A 20,292-nucleotide genomic window follows, 5' to 3' on the forward strand; every position below is an offset into this window, starting at 1 on the left:
GTTTCACTGTGGCTAGACTTTCTGCAAGGTCACGGAATCCAGATTTGTTCCATGCAACCATCAAGCTTCTAAGTAGACACTTGACCTTGCCAGACAACTCGGAGCTGCTTAGGTCAAGTCTTCCTATCTTCACTGTCACACTCAAGTCATCTAACTTCAGAACTTAGCATTTCTAAGCAAGGAGCTGGAATCTTCTGTTGTTCACCCAACACCTCCTATTCCCCTGGTTTACGGGTTTATCTCATCGAACAGCAAGAGGCTCATTTTCCTGAGTTCAATCAAGTGTCATCATCTTCCTCATCTACATCCATGCCTGTTTTGACTTCTTCAGAAGGAGGTGGAAATTCCTTGCCTACCTTTATTATCATGTTTTCAAGCTCTTCTGACAAGCTTTCACACTGCTGGTTGGTTGGCTGGAAGACATGAGAACTTCTCTATGTTCTCAGCAATAATTGGAATTGTTCACAGTGTTATACTCACTTTCAACCATGTTTTTGGTGTCTCCATGTGCAATGGCTCCATTAAAGAACTCCTCCAAAGTTGGTATGTATTCTCTTGTCTCTCATTTACAGGCTTTTAAGAAATCAAACAGATTTTGAACCCTCCTTAGCTGTTCATTTCTCATTAGAATTTTCTTGTTTGGTCCTTGGCCTAGGCTGTCTCTTCTGTACTACTCTTGTGGGCTTGTGGTCTGATGTTCTTCCTTTCACAAAATTTGGACAGTCTTCATGATTTCTGTGAGTTCTAATTTTCGTCAGTGTTTAATATAGGCTGTACCATTTTTGAAAACCCTTCTCCATCCAAAGGGGTTTTCAGATAGTAATTGATAGACTGATTTTGTAGTATCTTTAATTCAGAATTTGCTCATCTGTTAAAGCATTGTTTGAGCTTTTGAGATATTGCGCCTTGAGATACTGGAATAAAATTAAATTCTTCAACAGGATATGTCTATAAAAGTTACTGTCATTCATTAGTAAGTCTTCACTTGTTGAAACTTGCAAATATACATGTTCTTTTCCTTTTTCAACTCTTCTATCCTTTTCCTGGAGGCTCTAGTGTCATTGCACTCTTTAGTCCTAAAAGCAGTTAAACCTTCTTCAGAATATTTAAGAGAACTTTTCTTATAGATTTTTTTCATAGCATTGCACTGGGTTTGAGAAGTAATCCCAAAGTGACCAGATTATAACTGTCAGAATGGAGCGAGGAGTACAAGCTTCATTATCTCCTATTTTACATTTTCTAAATCCACCCTTTCTTGTCTGTCCTCAGTCCTCAGTCTGTCCTCTAACCCAGAGTGCTTTCCTGCTCACTGATATTGAAGACAGTGACATTTTTCCAGGTTAAACTGACTCTGCAACTTAAGACTTGACTGTTCCAATTGAGGAAAATGTCTACCCCCACCCAAAGTTGAATCCATCCACTGAAGATTATATTCTGGAATTTAAATATCTCCTTAGGAGACCAGTACACATGCACAATAAATAATTTTCCTCAAAGTACACAATGATTTGTAAGTAGCAACATTTTCCCCACCAAGTGAATATGATGTCACATTGAGCCAAAAGAAGACAAAAATCATCTCCCAACAGTACAAAAGGTATAGATCCAGTACAAATACTCTTAAGAACCAGAGAAATAATGGCTAAAACATTCCACATGATGAATGAGTGATAACTTCTTCTAGAGCACCTATGAAAGCTTGCGTATGTGTGCATTTTTCTGTTTCTCACTGCCATGTCTCTGACTTCCTGTTTTTGTTGTTCATGGCTTCTGAGATGGATTTCGTAAACCATGGACATGCTTCAGGCAAACATGATCCTGCAGAGCTTTGCAAGTACTTCGCTGCGTAGGCCTGGTAGAAGCATGGAAAACCACAGAGAAATGTGATTGAGCCCATGGGATATCAACTGATAGTAGTACCCCCATTGGGGAAAACCTAGCAAGGCATCCCTGCTTAGATTTTTTTTTTTAGCATTATTTCTGAAGTGGGGTCTTATGATCTAATACCAGGACAGGTAGACCAGAAAAAATTCTCTATAGCTAACTCCAAGAAGGAAAGATGGGAGGAAGATAAAAGTTTCATGACACAACTCAGGGTGGAGGATAGTTATAATGTAGGAACTATGAATAGTATCCAAATGATTTTTATAAAATGACACTCAGGTCATTGGGCAAGTCTCCAGGACTGAGTAAATTGTACTGTTCAACTTCCTAACAGTGAAGGGGAAATGAGGTATCAGAGTTACTGACCTTCTGGCTTGAAGTGTCTGGTAGGGCAGAGTGTTTTTGTAAAACCAGCTAACCCAGCACTTGAGATGTCCAATGAAGTCTTCTAACATGTACTGCAAGAATTCCCAAACAGGATACATTGGTGTGGTCTTTAGGTCTAAGAAAATATTTTTTGAAAGAATGGAGCCAGAAAAGAACATAGGATTCTAAGAAAAAGACAGACTTGGAGAGGGCTCTCTAGGAGAGAAACCTATGGGCATTTGGAAAATGATGGTCAGAAGAGAGTAAGTTGGAATGCAGGGAAAAAAAGAGCTAAGAATGGAAACTTAAGGTGCAATTAGTGGTGCTATATTATAAGTTGTTGTAAGTTGATGTAAGAAGCTATGTTTATGGAGGAGAGAAACTAATTTAAGTCTACTTCGTATTTTGACCTCTGACAATAATTTCTCTCATTTGTATTAAAATTTAAATTTACTTTATGTGAGTTATTAAATTATGAACTCAGTCAGGGAATACATGAATCTCTGAAGCTATCTCCCATTTCTTAACCACAATTCAGTGTCTAATGAAGACAGGCTAGCCTTTCTTTTGCTATTGGAGAAATTCATATGAGTCATTCTTTGCATTCCTTACACAGCCGTCACTCATGGTCCAAGAAACATCGGAGGAGGACATCAGCCAAGCAGTGGTGTGTTTGCACCTTGCCCATCTACCTAGCCGTAAAAGCTGAGAAAATGTCTGCTTCTCGTCATTTTCTCCAGGAACAGATTTAAGTACACCCTGACAGTACCTGAAGCAAAGAAGATCTGCATGCAGAACCTCATTAAGATGGATGATAAAGTCAGAGGTGATAGAATCTTCCCGGATGGTTCTGTGGATGCTGTCAGCCTTGAATAAAACTGGAGACAACTTCCACCTGATTGGTGACACGGATGGTTGCTATGCTGTTCACTGTGTAACACACAAATTATGGGAAATGAGAAAGATTCTGGTGGGCACGAAAGGAATCTTACCTGGTGACTCATGATGCTCACACCATTCACTATCCTGAACCTCGCTACTGTTGAGATTGATTTGGAGATTAGTTGATGTGTGTGTGTGTGTGTGTGTGTGTGTGTGTGTGTGTGTGTGTGTGTCTGTCTGTCTGTCTGTCTGTCTGTCTGTTGGGGTTCTCACTCAAGGCCTAATGAATGCTTAGGGAGGTTCCCTACTGCCTGAACCCCACACTCTCGTCTATTTTGTGATTACTTTTTTGATAGGGTCTCAAGGTTTTCCAGGGCTGGTCTCAGACTTACAGCCTCCTACGTATTTGGATCACAGGTGTAAACCATCATACCTACCTTGTTTGTTGAGGTCAGATCTCATTAGCTTTTTGCCTGCTCTGGCCTTGAACTGTAATGTTCCCAACTCTGAAATCTCAACTAGCCTGAGATTAGCATGGTACACAATGGGCCCCGCTTGATTTGAAGTTCAACACTGGTAATCTTGTGTATAGGTGCCTGGAGGTGCTATCTTGAGAAGAATTGGTGTGATCACCAACAGAAAGAATCATCTTGGTTGTTGATAAGGTGCCAGTGGCAACAACTTTGGCATATGACTCTAACATTTTCATTATTGGCAAAAGGCAACAGATTTCTCTGTGAGGAAAGAGAATCTGGTTCACCACTGAACAAGAGAGCCAATAAGCACTTAGGACTAAAACGATCTCCGCACGTGCTATAGAGAAGTCTTTGTAGTTAATTAAATAAAACAGCATGATTTTTTTTTTAAAAAAAGAACTCTGAATTAGTTATTAAATTGACCCAGCAAGTCAGTGGCTTTGACGCATCAGCTATAAGACATGAACATCCCATTTTTAGTTTTCCTTTATAATTTCCTATAGGACATATTTTTGGATTTGGCAAACTCCAGTGGAAAAGGAAAGGCCGGTTTTCTTTTGATGCTATAAAATGCCTCCCAGAGAGAAGATGCTAGTGAATCTCAGATGCCCCTTCTGAGAACAGTTTGTATCTCAGAAAAAATGGAATTAGCTGAAAGTGAATGATTCCCAGGAATAGTGGGACGGCAAAAAACACCCACACATTCTCATTTGGACTTTTCTTTTTCTGAGGGAAACACTGGGAGCCACAGAGATAAGCAACCTCTTGGTCTCAGCTAGAGAACGCTTCCCTTTCATTTTGACCGGCTCTATACAAACCAGGTCACTGCCTATTGCATTCACAGCTTTACAAAGCCCTGCTTTCACTCTGATTGGAGGCTGATCTCTATTCAGGACCTTTGTTGTTGATGGCCATTGAATAAAAGGAAAGAGACTGGATGCTGGCTAGGCCAGGATGGGCAGGCCAGTGAGATGGAAGCCTCTTAGTTTCAAAACAGGGCCTTTTTCTGACTCACAGAACCCCTAGATTTTCATCCCACCAGCTATCCTAGCTCTATATCCCTGAAAAATACTTCTCTCGCTCTCTGTGTTAGTGAGAGTGTGACCCACCTAGACGAGGGAAGAGGCTGAATACCGGGGGGATTTAAAACGCTATGCCATTTAGGCACAGGTGGCTCACACCTGTAATCTTAGCTACTCAGGAGACTGAGATCTGAGGACTGTGGTTCAAAGCCATCCTGGGAAGGAAAGTCTGTGAAATGCTTATTTCCAATTAAACAGCAAAAGGCTGGAAGTGGAGCTGTGGCTGAAGTGGTAGAGTACTAACCTTGTGCCAGAATTACTCAAGGACAGCACCCAGGCCCTGAGTTTAAGTACCCCAGACCAGCATAAACATGAAAACAATAAAATGCTGTGTTAGGTAAGATATAATTTCACATCCTGTAATTCTACCTACTCAAGGGGCAGATATCATGATTTGAGGCCAGGCAGGCAAAAAAGTTCATGAGACCCAATCTCAACTAGTAAATACCTAGGTATGGACAGATAGATATTTGCTCACACCTGTAATCCTAGCTGCTTAAAACCAGGAAAATTCCAAGAGACTGGAGATAAGTTGGCATCCCAACAACCAGAGAACCAGCTCAAAACACCATGCTACTTTCTCATATAAAGCCTTTTCCATGATAGCATAACACAACCAAGATAACATCCTCATTTATAGGGCACGCATTCAGATTCAAGATCAGTGTAATGACCAGTTTGATTTTATGTTTTTGAGATGTATGAAAATGTTCTGCCTCTTCTTATTTAGGCTGCCTTATCTCTAAGAACTCAACATTAGGACATGAATTTTTAATGTGATTTAAATTTAATAAGGTGGTTAGACCATTTCTGTCTTTGTTGGATGGGGAAAAAAATCAATGAAGTGTATTGAGGAGACAAAGAAAGCATTTGTTCTAGAAATTAGTTGAGAATATAATTATTGGGTCTAAAATATATGAGGCTTAGATAAAAAAGATACAAAACATTAGATAGGAATTCTGCAGTGGTAAAAAAAATTGTGGGGTAAGGAGTGTGGATCAGTGGTAAAATGTTTACCCAGCATACATCCTCAGCACTGAAAAAAATTATTGGACAATAGAGCTAAGTACTGTTATTAATATTTCTCCCAATTTAAAGTCCTGGGGTACAGTTATCAAGTATTGAAATAAATCGTAGCTTTTAAATCAACTTGTACTTTAGAAGTACAACCTAGGCAACTCTTTTCTTCTGATTAGAGAAACATGATTAAAACCCAGGCTGATGAAACTTGAGACATTTCTGGCTTTTTGGTGGTTAATTGGAGTTAGAGTCTCAGGGACTGTTGTGCCTGGGCTGGCTTCAAGCTGGGATCTTCAGATCTCAGCCTCCTGAATAGCTAGGACTACAGGAATAAGCCACTGGCATCTTTACTCTCTAAATCTGCTTCTCATCCCCTGTTCAGACTCCTGCCATTCAGTTAGTCACGAAAACCTTTGTTTTAGTTCTTCTAAGCATCTCTGGAAACTGACTCCTGCTGCTGTGGCTTGACCTGGGTTCTTGTAAAGGCGACTTGCTGGTGTCTCCAATTACATCCTTCTCTTTTCCCTTCCACATCACAGAAAATGAGATTTCTCTGAGCTACAAATCAAAGCAGCAGGCCATTCCTCTCCTTACAGACCCTGTGTGCAGCCTTCCCATGGCCTTCCTACCACATACAAAGCAAACAGGTCAGTTATGAACTGAGCATGATCACTGTTGTTCACGTGGGAGACTCTTCCAGAGATGCTCACTTCTTCCCATTATGATATTTGCTGGTGGTTTGGTAAATGTACTTGTCTTTCAGAAGGACACTATTGAGAATGTTTACTAATTTTTAGTTTTCTATTTACAGTTATCTTCTTTTATCCCTAATTTTGTTGTTGATTTTCCTTTATTAAGTGTCTTAATTCAAATACTTCGATGATCACTTTCAGTTTTAATGTTTTCTTATAAAAGTTTTCAAGTAACTTGTTTACACTTTCAAGTCATTTATTATTTATTTATTTATTTATTTTTCCTAGTGCCAGAACTTGAACTCAAAGGCCTTGTACCAGTATGGCTTGCTTGCTCAACTGCTACTCTATTACTTGAGCCACACGTCTAGAATAGATTTGTTTTTTTTTTCTGATTATTTTGGAGATGGTTCTTGAGGTTTTCCTGCCCAGGCTGGCTGGGAGATCCCATCCTTCTGATGTCAGCCTCCTGCGTAGCTAGGATGATAAATGTGAACTACTGGTACTTGGCTTCAGACTTTCACCTTCACTTTTGATTTCACTCAGCATTTATTATTAGAGAGACACTGAATAATTTTTAAGTGAGTAGAAGATTTTTTGCTCTTTTTCTGAATTAGAATTAGAAAAAAGTGCAGCTAAAATTACTCGCTTTTTGAAATTTATTGGGTGTGTGTGTGTGTGTATATGTGTGTGTGTGTGTGTATATATGTGTGTGTGTGTGTGTGTGTGTGTGTGTGTGTGTGTGTGTGTGTGTGTGTGTGTGTGTGTGTGTATTCTGGTACTGTGGTTTGAACTCAAGGCCTTGCATTGTCCCTTAACTTTTTCTGCTCAAAGCTGGTACTCTACAACTTGAGCCACATTTCACCTCTAGCTTTTTGCTGGTTAATTGGACATACGAGTCTCAAGGGAGGTCCCCGCCCCACCCCCAAGCTGGCTTTGAACTGTGATTCTCAGATCTCAGCCTCCTAAGTAGCTAAGATTACATATGTAAGTCACTGGTGCCCAGATTTAAATGTTTTTTTAAAAGTATATTTTCAGAGTTGGGATGTAAGTGTACACTTTCCCAAAAGTAAGTTTTGAAAGCTCCAGCCCGGAAGACTATGTGGACACCAAGTTGCCTACAGTAAAGATGATTGTCAGCAAGCTGACAAGGCTGAGCCTTTCTGCACAACACTTGTCTTTGTGCAAAGGGGGTATCTCTTTTATTATTCTTGTTCTGAAATTTCACCAAAATATGCATAGTGGCCTTTGTTTTTGTTTTTAAAATGAAGCTTTCCCTCTGAAATCTGATAAGGTTGTTTTGTTTTAATTATTAATTATTTTCCCCTCACAGTCACTTCTCTTAAGCTTTTCTTGGAATTCCTACTAAATGAATGACTATTCTCTCTGATGTCTTCCTCAGATTCTTTAGGTTTTTCCCTCCACCTTTGTTCATTGCTGTCCTTCTGAGTTACAGGAGAAGAGAACCACCTCAGGTTCATCTTCTGCCCTTTTATCTTTCAGTCCTGAACATTTTGCTTTGGGGGGAGGCATCAAAAGATAATGATTGTGGGGTTTTTGTTTGGTGTTTCTCTAAATTTCAAATATTTCTCTTGTTGCTTTTACATTGCAATTTGAGCAGAGAATTCCTCCAAGAGATTGGAAGATACTCTATTTATTTTAGAGTTTTACTGATTCGGTTGTGGTTTTCTTTTATTTGTGGTGATCCCATCAATTCCCCAGGGGTTAATTTGGCTTGTTGTGTTTAGAGCTTTATATTGCTATTCATTTCTTATTACATCAGAAATCTTGCCGTCACTTTTCTTCAATATGCAGACATTTCAGCTGTCTATCCCTAGCTCACAGCCGTAGCTCACAAAAGCAGGAGACTCAAGTAACACCACAACAAAATCTATCACAGGAGGCTTGGGGCAGACGGATGTCTATGGGGAACACAAGTAGCAGGAGTCCTAGTCCATTATGGTGAGCATAGGCTGGTCACAGTTCTCATCTGCTTCTCCAGCCTCAGCGTTTCCCAAGCCCCAACTCCCACTTTAGGGAGCTATCCTCATAGAGTGAGTGTGGAGACCCACCAGGAGTCTGTAGGTCTGAGAAGCCACCACTCCCTCTCTGACAACAGGGCTGTGGGTAGACACTGATGTAACTGTTTTGATATCCTCTAACGAGTCACCTCACTGGTTGTCTTCATCCTGCTCTTTCCCCTAGTTCCCACTGTTTCTGTTGTTGGGATTATTTTGGGGGCACAGTTGAGAAAACAAACCCTGGTTGACCTTCCCCTTCTTCTGCATGAGACTGTGACTTCCTCCGGTCTCTTGGGTCTTGCTTACCAGTTGAGTGGAGCTACTGTATATCCTCTAGAGAGTTAGTTGATGACATCACTTTCATATTTACCATACTGCTAAGGTTTATTCATTTATATCATATATGACGTGCTGGCATTTTAATGGGATATTTATTTCTCTCAGGCTTAAAAATTATGTTCAGTTAACAAATGTGAACTTGAAAGCCAATCTTTGGTTTAGGACTTTAATATGTAACCATGATCTTTTCTTTTTTATTATTCCCTTGATGAAAGAATATACAACCAGTGTCTGATGTATCAGAACACAAGTATTCTGAGACATTTCCTGCTACCTTTATTTGGCACATGAGGAAATTGATTCAGGCAGATTATTTGCCAAAATATACAAATAAATAAAAAAAAACAAAGAAGAACCAGTCTCAAAGCCCTAACATTCTCTGTGTACAATGCTTTACTTATATACCTCATGGGGATTTGTTTGGTGACCGAGATAAGAGCAGCATCCTTAGACCCAAGCTGATTTGAATCTAGATATGAATCTATGAGGCTAAACAGAAATTGAACCAGACTGCACACATTTGACTCAATAGTTACTGAGAAGAATATATCTGATTATGATAGATTACATTTTTATGGTATTTTTAAGAGCTATAGAGCCAAATAAGTCCCTTTAAGGAAATAATTTCAAGTATCATTATAGGAATTATTGCTTTGAGATGCATGATGACCTGCATTTCACTCCTATTTTTGCAGATTCCCTTTATTGAGTGTATCAGTTATCAGTTAACCAGCTCCCTCCCCACTTAACACTGCCATCATTTATTAGTACTCCCAAGTCTGCTTGCCAGCTGGGAAGTTCTGCTGAGCCAGCCAGGCTTAATTGATCCCAACCAAACTCCTTTGTGTCTGTGATAAGCTTGAGGAGGGCACTGGGCGCTGAGTGTCCTAGTCATTCATCTGATGGCTGGATGGCTATCGCTTGGGATGATGTCTGTCATCATCCAGCAAGCTAACCCAGGCTTATTCATGTGGTTGAATAAATAAGAAGGAATAATGCTGAATGAATGAGAATGAATGGCGGCTACTTTTAACCCGGTCTTCTTGACTCTAAAGTTAGAACTGGCATTGCACAATCTCATTTTTTCCAGCACAGTGTGGTTTAAATAACTCAGTTCAGATAAATGAATGAGGAAGGAGTTGTGAGATCATGCTGAAAGGGCCAGGAATACAGAAAGGAAAAAAATAAAGGGCACCATGTTTATCAACTATAAAGCATACCTGGCCTTTGGACCTGAGCCTCAGTTACTAGAGAACATGGCTTCTAATGGGTCACAGTGGTCCCTCTGCTCTATGGACTGAATTGTGGCTCTCCAAAATCCATGTGTTTAAATAGCACAGTGAAACCAATTAGAATAGACTAAAATGTAAATCAGTTCTAGGGTTCTAGGGTATGGGTACTAGTGGGGGAAGAGGGCGAATGGAGAGTAAATGAGGGTGACTACATGTGAAAATGGAGCAACAATGTATGTTGAGGTTGGTTTGAAAAGGTGGAGAGAAACGGAATAGAGGGATGGCAGAGAGGAGTCCGTTGAAAGTGCATTGTATGCATATGTGGGCATGTTAACCTGAAACTGCCTGTACAACTCATCAACACATAGGAAAAACTCAACTGTGGAAGCTCTTACCCTTTATTTGACCGCTCTGGATACTGAATCTTCAGGAGGCCACAAAGGGTAAGTAAAATCATAAAGGTAAGCCCCTCCACCCCCCACTCAGCCAATAGGATTATGACCCTGCAAGTAAAGGAAGACAGAGAAGTCTTTCTTTTCCTTGCTGTACTTGTGAAGACATGGTGAGAAATGCAACCATCTGTAAGCCAAGAAACGGACCCTCACCAGAACACAGCCCTGCTAGATCTTGATCTGGGATACATACATTGACCAGAACCCTTGCAGTCCATGGTGTTTTATTGTGGTAGCTGATGCTAGCTAATACATTTCCTCTTTTGTCTCCATCTTTCACATGGGAGGAAGGAAATGCAGTCTACAGCAAATGACCGATGGATAAAGAACAGAGAATTTATCCTGGTTCCTCTAGAAGCAACAATTCTATGGGATTATTTAAGCTCTATAATATAGAAGACTTAGTCTGAGACGACACCCATTATCCCTTCTTTATCTTCCTTTCTTTGTCCTCTTTCTGGTTTTTCCTGAAGGAGGAAGGTTCCCTCAATAATTCATAGGTACCCAGTTCTCTGTCTCAGACCCTACTTCTAGGATCCCTACAAAGACAGATAGTATAACTAATAAGATATTAAAAGCATACATTTGCCATTGTTACATATTTATAAGCATACTTGTATAGTTTTAGCTTCATATAGTCTGTAAGATTTCAAAATGTTGTTTTTCTCTCTGGTAAAAATAGCACTGGCTAACATTTGCTTGGTGCTTGCTAGGCTCTGCACTGTTGTATTGAAGACATGAGTATTCTCATTGAACCCTTACCAGGACTATTTGAGAGAATTATTGTTTTAACCAGTTTTTGACTGAATGTTTTCTAAATAATTTTCTATCTGGGGTTTTGATCTACGATTCTCTGCTCTATCAACAAAAGACTTCTGGGCTTGCATAAAAATAGTCTTTGACCTATGGCATTCAGGAAACATCTGATAAATGTCCCAGACAAGAAACATTGACCTCGTTTCAACTTGGAAGAGCTAGCCTGTCTGGGTTCATCATCAAATTGTCTTGAGAGGAAAACCTAGAGACAAGGGAGTGTTTCTGATCAATACACTGAATCTATGGTTTGAATGTAGCTCAATGGTAAAGCTCTTGCTCAACAAACACAGACCCTGCTTTCCATCCTCAGCACTTAAGAAGAGTTAGGCGCCCTATAATTTTAGCTACTCAGGACATTGAGATCTAAGGATTGAGGTGTGCAGCCAGCCTGGGCAGCAACGTCCATGAGACCTTATCTCCAGTTACAGTTCAAAGTAGGAAGTGGAGCTGTGGCTGAAGTGGTAAAGCACCAGCCTTGAGTGAAAAAGCTAAGAGACAGCACCCAGGCTCTGAGTCCAAGCCTCAATACCGGCGCACACGCACACACACACACACACACACACACACACACACACACACACACACACACACACACACACACACACACACACACACACACACACACACACACACACACACACACACACACACACACACACACGAAAGCAAAAATAAAATGGAAAGAAAAACCTAACACTGATTCTTTCCCTTTTTTGCAGCAAAGATAATTCATACTTGTGGGATAATAATACTTATCTTTAATGTTTTAAGAGAGTTGTATCAACCCCAGTAACCACTCTTTTGCATGTTTACATGCTAATCACCACTTGTCAAAGTACTTTTCTCTCTTTCTGAAAGAAGTGTTGTGAGCATCACAGGAACAGGAGAAATGAATAAACGGCCCTGCTCAAGTCCGTGAATTCCTGACTTCAGTAGCCACAACAGGAAATAGAAAATCTTATGAAGGGAGGGTCGAGAGACACCATTGTTTCTTAGTTGCATGGCAATGCTTTGTCTTTTTCAGTGTAGGTGGAAATGACCTCTGACTCTAAGGGAAAATCCAGAAAGGAAGACCAGATAAGACTGTTTGGTATGGTTCTAAGCCAGAAACCAAGGGTTAGGGAGGTAAAAAGAATGCTTGCCAAGGTTGCTAGTGAGGAAGCCATGCGATCAGAACTTGAACATGGCTTCTTCACTTCAGGCTGGGTACATGAAATGAAGAAGGAGGTGAGGGGGTGTGATAGTGTGTGAAGAAGACAGTTTCTTCCATAAACAAAGAAAACAGTAACACTCCAACAGATGAGAAGTCTGGGTAGCCTTCCTGATTCGTCCTAACTGAGATCAGTTTAGCACGTACATTTCAAAGAGACATTTACTGTTATACAATTAAGCCTATTAACGACCCAGAAGCAGACCAGGTATCTGAAGAGATGGAGAAGCACTTGAAAGACAGACTGGATTAGTAGTGAATGTGTTTCTGAGTCTGGCTCTTTTGAAATCTCTATTGAAACTTAGGAGAAATGCTAAGTGGCTTAAATATTGGAAAGAAAGTTTTTCTGAAAAGTGTATATTAAAGCATCATTCTTTTAGTGAAACCAACAGAGCCTGGTTTACCAGATTGGGTACTTCAGCGGATTTTTATATGTATTTTTGTATTAAAGACCAAGCCAATAACTGATTTCTACATCTTCCTGGGCTGAGCTTGCCCCATTTAAGCAGGAATGTAAATTTCCTCTATTACCTAACATGCAGGAGGGAGATGCAAGCAGGAAAGAGGAGATGAGAAAGGAATGACAGCACCAGGCAAAGGTTTGGATGAGGTAAAAATAGGAGAATAAAGGCGTGGTGAGCAGACCTTGGCATGGTGCCTAAAGTAGCTCTGCCAGAAGCTCAGTCAGAGCATTTCCTGTTTGGAGTGAAAAAAATGACATATAAGTTCAACTGTCCTTTAAGAGGTGCTCTACTCATTCTGAGCAGCATTAGGCCATTAATTTGAAAACTGCAGGTAGTAATAAAAGAGCAGTTTTTTAAAATACGTAGATGAATGGGCCTCTCCCAGTTATATCTCTGCACACCTGGGTATATGAATGTTATCTGCTCTGTGGGTAGTTTCCCAGAAAATTTCAGCTTGTTGAGAGCTGGAAGCCTGTGGTTGCTTCTCTAAACCTTCTCCTAGGTTTTGTATCTCCTTCTGATTCTCTCAAACAACAATCCTTGATAGAAAATAAAAGAGATCATCCTATAAGCTAGGGAAGTTGCATTCCCCCATGCCCCAGTAATCATGATTAGATTAGCAGAATCCTAAATCTGTTTCATGAGGTCCAAAGTAGCTGTGTTTCTTGCTTTTTTTTTTTTTTTTTTAGAGGTCATTAGTTCCTGTTTTCCATAGGACTTTGGAAGTTTCCACACTAGCAGTGTAGCTATTATTCCTCCAGGAAGCAGGCAAGCTTGGCTTTCACTCTTCACTTGGAGAGTTCAAGAAATTTGGGGTTTGGAGAGATTTGCTTTGGATATGTAGGTTTGCTACTGTGAACCGTTTTTCATGGAAAACTTTTCCTCATGCTTATACAACCTGGAATAAGACACAGTCCTTTGAACACGGGGCAGGTGTGTGGTTTTACAGCACAATATTTTAAGATAGAATTTGTCTTAATCTTTCGGTTAAGCCTCTTTATACAAACAGTGCTGCCAAGGGAACAAATGCAATTCACTTACAAGTTGTTTGTCTAGTTAACAGTAAGTACGTAAATCAGTTTCCTGTTCACACAAAGGATTTTCTTGTGTTTGAAGTCTTTGACCAAGGGTGCATTGGCTTGGATTTTTATAGGGAATTTACAAAGTTAATTATCTATAGTACCCTGTGCACCAGGATGTGAGGTGACCTGTGGGACAGCTGGCTAGGGCCAAACATGGCCTGAGAATGTGAAGGGATCTTTGGATTTAAGCTGACAGGAGGCATCCAAAGGGTCTGCAGGGAAATAGAACCCATGTAATGGAAGGAAGGTGTTAGGATGTTGGAGGAGAGCAAAAGAGAAGGGGGAATGAAAGTTCTGTGGTCCACATAAAATTAAGATGAGGACTTGCACACAATCCATTTCCCTCTAGGAGTCTGTTAAGGGATTTCCTTTCTGCTTCATTGTGTTCTTATATATGTTTCTCTCTTTCCTTTGATGAAGCATGAAAACATTCATGTGATTAAGTATGTATAAAAAGATTCCGTGTTTGTTACCATGGTTATTATTTTTTGAGAGACAGTCTTGCAGTGCTGGGATTATACGCATGTACCATCACACCCAACTTCAAAGAGATTCTTGTCTTAGATCCATACTGAATTGTACTGTGGATGAAAGGCAAGTGGTTTGAAGTCCAGTAGAAAAAGCTCTACAACATTGTGAATAGAATACTGTCTTGGAAGCATTGTTATGTGAATCATTCATGATACCCATAAGATAGTCTACTGATATAATGATATAAATGATACAATCCTTCTTACCCCCCCACCCCCGCATGTACTGATTTTCGTGGTTTGTCCTTCTGATTGGTTTCTATAAAACTTTCATACCACTTACACCCCAAGATCTGTTTCTTATTTCAGGTTAAGTTGGCCATAAATTGCACATTTTCTGAGGAAAAGGAAGAGGCCATGGAAGTAGAAGCACAAAGATAGAATATTCTAGATTCTTAAATTCACACCTTCTTAAATTCACACCAAGGAAGTAGAAACGCAAAGGTAGAATATTCTAGATTTTTAAATTCACACCTTCAGGAAAAATCCTGAAGCATATGCGTACAATCAGTTTCTCGTGTGGCCAAATGGAGGGAAAAGTAGATGTGAATGAAAGATTTCTCAGTGCATATTTTGCAAACTCATAACCAAGAATGAGAGTGGGGATGGGAATTCCCGGGTGTAAGTGTCTCCTTCCCCGCACGGTGGTGATGGGGTAGTCATAAGGTGTAGGAGGACGAATAGCCCAGAAAATAAGGGCTACAGAGCATCAGAGAACGTCTCCTCCAATAGACGTGCACTTGAAGTTGTGGGGAAAGTCACAAAAGTTTCCCAAGCCTCTTGAGGAAAATCCCAGTGTGAGCTGAGGAAAGCCACTGGGCAGCATGGATAGCAAAAACAAAAACAAAAACAAAAACGGGGGGGGGGGTCATGTGATGATGAAGGGCTTGGGGTCACCTGTTAGCAGATGGATGCCAGGATTCTACAAGGGAGCTAGGCCTGGATCTGTAGCCTATCCAGGCACCATGGAGATAAGCCCAGGACCAGCCACAATTAGTCACAGCTGGAGCAGGAGGCCAATTCAGAGCCTGAACCAGGAGTAGATGCCTGCTGCCCATTGCCACAGAGGTGCCATCTGCTTACATCCAACAAAGCTTATGAACATCGCAAATTGAGGATAATCATAAAGAACAATCGTCCTGGGTTGGAAGGAAGAAGACTATTGTGTGTGTATTTGTGGAAGGGTTATGTATGTATTTATTTTGGTATTATCCAAGACATCCTCTGAGCTTCTTGAGAAGTTCTTATCATTAACTTGGGAAAAGTGTCAGCCATTATTCAGCCAAGAATTTCCAAATTATCTATCTCTGCCTTTGTGTATACATTTTAGAATAATGATTTTCTGATATTTTTAGCTCTTACTGGGATTTGATGAGCATGGTGTTGAATCTATTCATTAATTTGGAGAGAGTTGATGGCTTTACTATGTTGAGTGTTCTAATCTAGGAACATCATATGTCCTCCTTTTATTTACTTCTTTGATTAGTTTTATCAGCATTTAAAATTTTCAGCATACAGGTCTGGTATATATTTTGTTAGACTTCTAACTTTTTTTTTCTTTTTCTTTTTGTTAATCGTAGGACTTGACTTCTGGGCCTGGGCACTGTCCTTCAGCTCTTCAGCTCAAGGCTGGTGCTCTACCACCTGAGCCACAGTGCCACTTTTGGTTTTCTGGTGGTTTATTGGCGATAAGAGTCTCATGGATTTTCTTGCCTGGGCTGCCTTTGAACCATGATCCTCAGATCTCAGCCTCCTGAGTAGCTAGGATTACAGGCACCAGGCTTCTAAGTTTTTAAAATGATTACAATGGTAACTCATTTTTAAATTACAGGTTCAGGGTTACTATACATAAATGTAACTAAATTTGGTATTTTTATCTTGTATTCTAAGGCTATGCTGAATTCAGGTGTTTTTGATAGTTCTCAGGGACTTTCTATAAGTTTTCTAAAGAGGACAGTCTTGTCCCTTCTTTTCCATCTCCACTCCTATGACTTCCTCTTCTAATTGAATTGTACTTCCTGTGCTTAACTTCCAGCATTCTGATGAACAATTGTGGTGAAACCGAACAGCTTTGCGTTGTTCCCAGTCTTCTGGAGAAAGCATTTGGGCTTCCATTATCCAGTATGATGTTACCTGTAGGCTTTCTGTAAGTGCTTTCCATGAAGAAAATATGTTCTTTAATCTTTTTACTTCTTTTGTAGCTTAGAGGCTGAACTGAGGGCTTCAAAAGGGCTAGGCAGGTGCTCTACTTCTGAACACCATCCCCAGCCTGAGAATAGATTCTCGGAGAAACAGTAAAAGAAAATGTAATTTATTCTTTTATAAGACAGAGCATGCTGTATCCAGACTGAACAACAGTATGCTTAGTTTCCAAACAGAAGACTTTTCTTTTTTTTCTTCTCATATATATTTTTTATTGTAAAGATACTGTACAGAAGGCTTACAGTTACATGAGTAAGGTAATGAGTACATTTCCTATAGAGCATTGTTACCTCCTCCTTTGTTTTTCCCCTACCATCCCTTCCCTCCTCACCTCCCAAACTCCTCCCCCCCCCCGCCCCAACGTTGTAAAGTTCATTTCAACACAGTGTCTTGTACATCTCATTGTTACAATGGGTCGACCTATATCCTTATTTCAGCATTTTGTTATTTCCCTTTCCCTCCCCAAATTAGAAAAAAGTACATACAGGATGCAGGGCACCAGAATCAAATACAGTGAAAATAGGGGTTATACCATGGGGGAAGAACATACAAAAAAAACCCCAAAATCATATAGTACATTATAAGTACATTAAAAACAACAGCAATAAAGATAAAACCTCTTGTGTCCCTATTTGGGGTTCCTTTCACTTAGTACATCTTATATAGTCATATGTACATAGCTTTTGACCTTTTCTGCTTGTCTGGTAAGATTATCCTAGATGTATACTAGTTATGGTAAATAAGGGAAACCATAGGACCTACGTTTCTTTGGGCCTGGCTTACTTCATTTAATATAATTTTTTCCAAGTCTTAATGGAAGACTTTTCTATTGTCATTGTTAATGATTTCGAGTTTGATTCCATAGTGTTCTAAGCATTTCCTCTATACATTTTCAATTCTTTTAAAGTTGTTGAGATTTATTTTTCAGCCCCTGTTAATGGTCTGTTTTGGTATATGTTCCATGGGCTCCTGTGATGTATATGTAGTCTTCTGTTTTCTGTTTTGTTTTGTTGCTTTTGTTTTTGTTTTTGTTTTATACCGGTCATGGAAGTTAATCTTAGGGCCTGGGGACTGTTCCTTTTGCAACTTTAGACATAGCTCCACTGCCAGAAAGTCTTCTATTTTGGATTGTTGTCCTATAAATGTTGATGACATCTTGTTGAGTAATTGTATTGCTGTGCTACTTATCCTTGCTGATTAATAGGGATTAGTAGTGTTGATTCGCCCTTTATCCTTGCTGATCATCTCTGTAGTTATTCTATAAGTTGTTGAAGGTGTGAAGAAAGGGAAATTGAAATCTCAGCTACAGCTGTGGATTGTGTTTCTCTTTAAGTTCCATAAGTTTTACTTTGCCTATTTTGCAGCTCTGTTGCATGATATGTGTACATTCAGCACTGCCCTATTTTCTTGTTAGACTGATTTTTTTCTTTTTTCTTTTTTTTTTTTTGGGGGGGGGGGTCTGGTCGTGGGGCCTGAACTCTGGGCCTAGGTGCAGTCCCTCAGCTCTTCAGCTCAAGGCTGGTGCTCTACCACTTGAGCCAAAGTGCCACCTCCAGCTTTTTTCTTTTTGCTTATGTGCTGCTGAGGAATCAAACCCAGGACCTCAGGCATGCAAGGCAGGCGCTCTACCACTGAGCCACCTTCCTAGCCCCAGACTGATTTTTTTTTAATCACAAGTAATGTCCTTAGTGCTAATTTCCCTTGCTCTGAAATCTTTATACACTCTTGCTGTTTGATTCTTGTTGGTGTATATATATAATTTCCACCTGCCTAATTTGTTATTCTTGAGATGAATTTCTTTTAGGCAGAATATAGCTCAGCCATTTACATTTCTATATAACTATTACCATGACAGGCGTAACTCCGCTATTGTCATTTTCTATTTGCCTTCTCTTGGTTCTCTCTGTTTCCTTTTCTGTGCCTTTTTCTGGTTTGAGTTTTTTCTAGTTTAGTTTGGATTTATATATTATCACTGGTAATGTATTTCTTTACATGGCTTTTTCATGGTTACTCTAGGTATTACATTTTATATAAGTAGCATCCAAATCTCCCATTGGAAATGGGGAGGTATTGCATTTTCTGATGCACTTTTAGTTACAATTTTCTTCATAAAACTATAGTTTTATTTATAGTTTCTTAGTTAAAAAGTATATTACCCTCATTTTGTTGCCCATTCTACTGTGAATCTGTAGAACTCTCTCAAAGAAATGAAACATAGAGTTTCCTAAAGTGATTTCTGACAGGGAGGAAAATTAGGTCACTTCTATTTCAAAACCACTATCACTGCCTTTACTCCCAGGTGATTTCAGCCATCAGCAAAGGAGGGAGACGGGGACTGAGAATGGGATTCAGCTGTGGAGCACTTGCACAAGGCATGGATTTGGGATGGGACACTGGGGTGGGCGTTGCCAGGAAGAAGAAGTACCCATGAGCATCTGATATGTGTATGGGTATGCTTCCCTAAGCTACCTCTCTTTAGGGAAAATTTGAATCAACCTTACTCTGGGAAGAATTCTACCAAACTCACAACAAACTTTCCTATGAGATTTAGACCTAGATCTTTTCTTTATCTGGGTGAAGGGTGAAAGAAGTTCAAATTAGCAAATCTCTGCTCAGCATTTAGCCATCACAGTTCATTTGTACCTAATTAAGTCACCTCTGAAAAAAAAAAACATACTTTATCTAAGCATAGAGAGAGCCAACTTCAGTAGTTATCAAGGGAAAACATAGTTCACCTCTTTATTTTCCAATTAGTAAATAACATTTCTCACTTCATCCCAAGACGTTCTCCTGAAGAGAATTCACTAAAGTAAGTCAAATGTTTGTATTTTGGAATGTAAAACTCTTAGATTCTTACATTCACCTGGAGGGGATAAGAAAGAATGAAATATTCCAACCTCTTGAAGATTAGTACTGGTTCTAATGAGACAGATGATTCTTGGGGCTCATTCCTTAGGAGGGATTTTTATATATGTTCAGTTTGTAAAGCAAGCATTTTCTAATTTTGATTACTGACGAAAGGAGACTTTAGTTTTGATGCAGGCTCTTTTGAAAAATCTAGTTTCTTTAGTTTAATGAGCATCGCGTTCTCCAGTTTGTAGTGAGGAAGGAGTATACACGCTTCTGCTCTCTCTCCCTAGAGGTCTACCGCATTTGAATATTTGGTTGGGTATGGGGGAATCTGTCAGTATAATCTATGCCTGAAATGACTCCCTTTGTCATTCCACAACCCAAACTCCCAAGTCAAAGGCACTCAGACATTTTAGAAGGCAACTCTTATATACAGAAATTATAGAATAAAGCCAGACTCAAGACTGGAATCCTACCTACTTGAAGAGTAGAGATCAGGTGACTGCCAGTCTAACTTTTTTTTTTTTTTTTTTTTGCCAATCTGGGACTTGAACTCAGGGCCTGGTTGCTGTCCTTGAGTCTCTTTGTGCTCAAGGCTAATGCTCTACCACTTGAGCCACAGCCTCACTTCCAGCTTTTTCTGAGTAATTTGGAATCTGAAACGATAGAGAATATAATTTGTACAAGCTTGT

General features: G+C 39.8%; 1 pseudogene; it reads right to left on the reverse strand.

Moving 5' to 3' along the window:
• Positions 1–113: 113 nt before the first annotated feature.
• On the reverse strand, positions 114–19,832 carry LOC138835669 (THO complex subunit 1 pseudogene; annotated as a pseudogene).
• Positions 19,833–20,292: the final 460 nt, after the last annotated feature.

The sequence above is a fragment of the Dipodomys merriami genome, unplaced genomic scaffold (assembly GCF_024711535.1).
Source record: "Dipodomys merriami isolate MVZ:Mamm:240054 unplaced genomic scaffold, mDipMer1.0.p SCAF_24, whole genome shotgun sequence".
NCBI lineage: Eukaryota > Metazoa > Chordata > Mammalia > Rodentia > Heteromyidae > Dipodomys > Dipodomys merriami.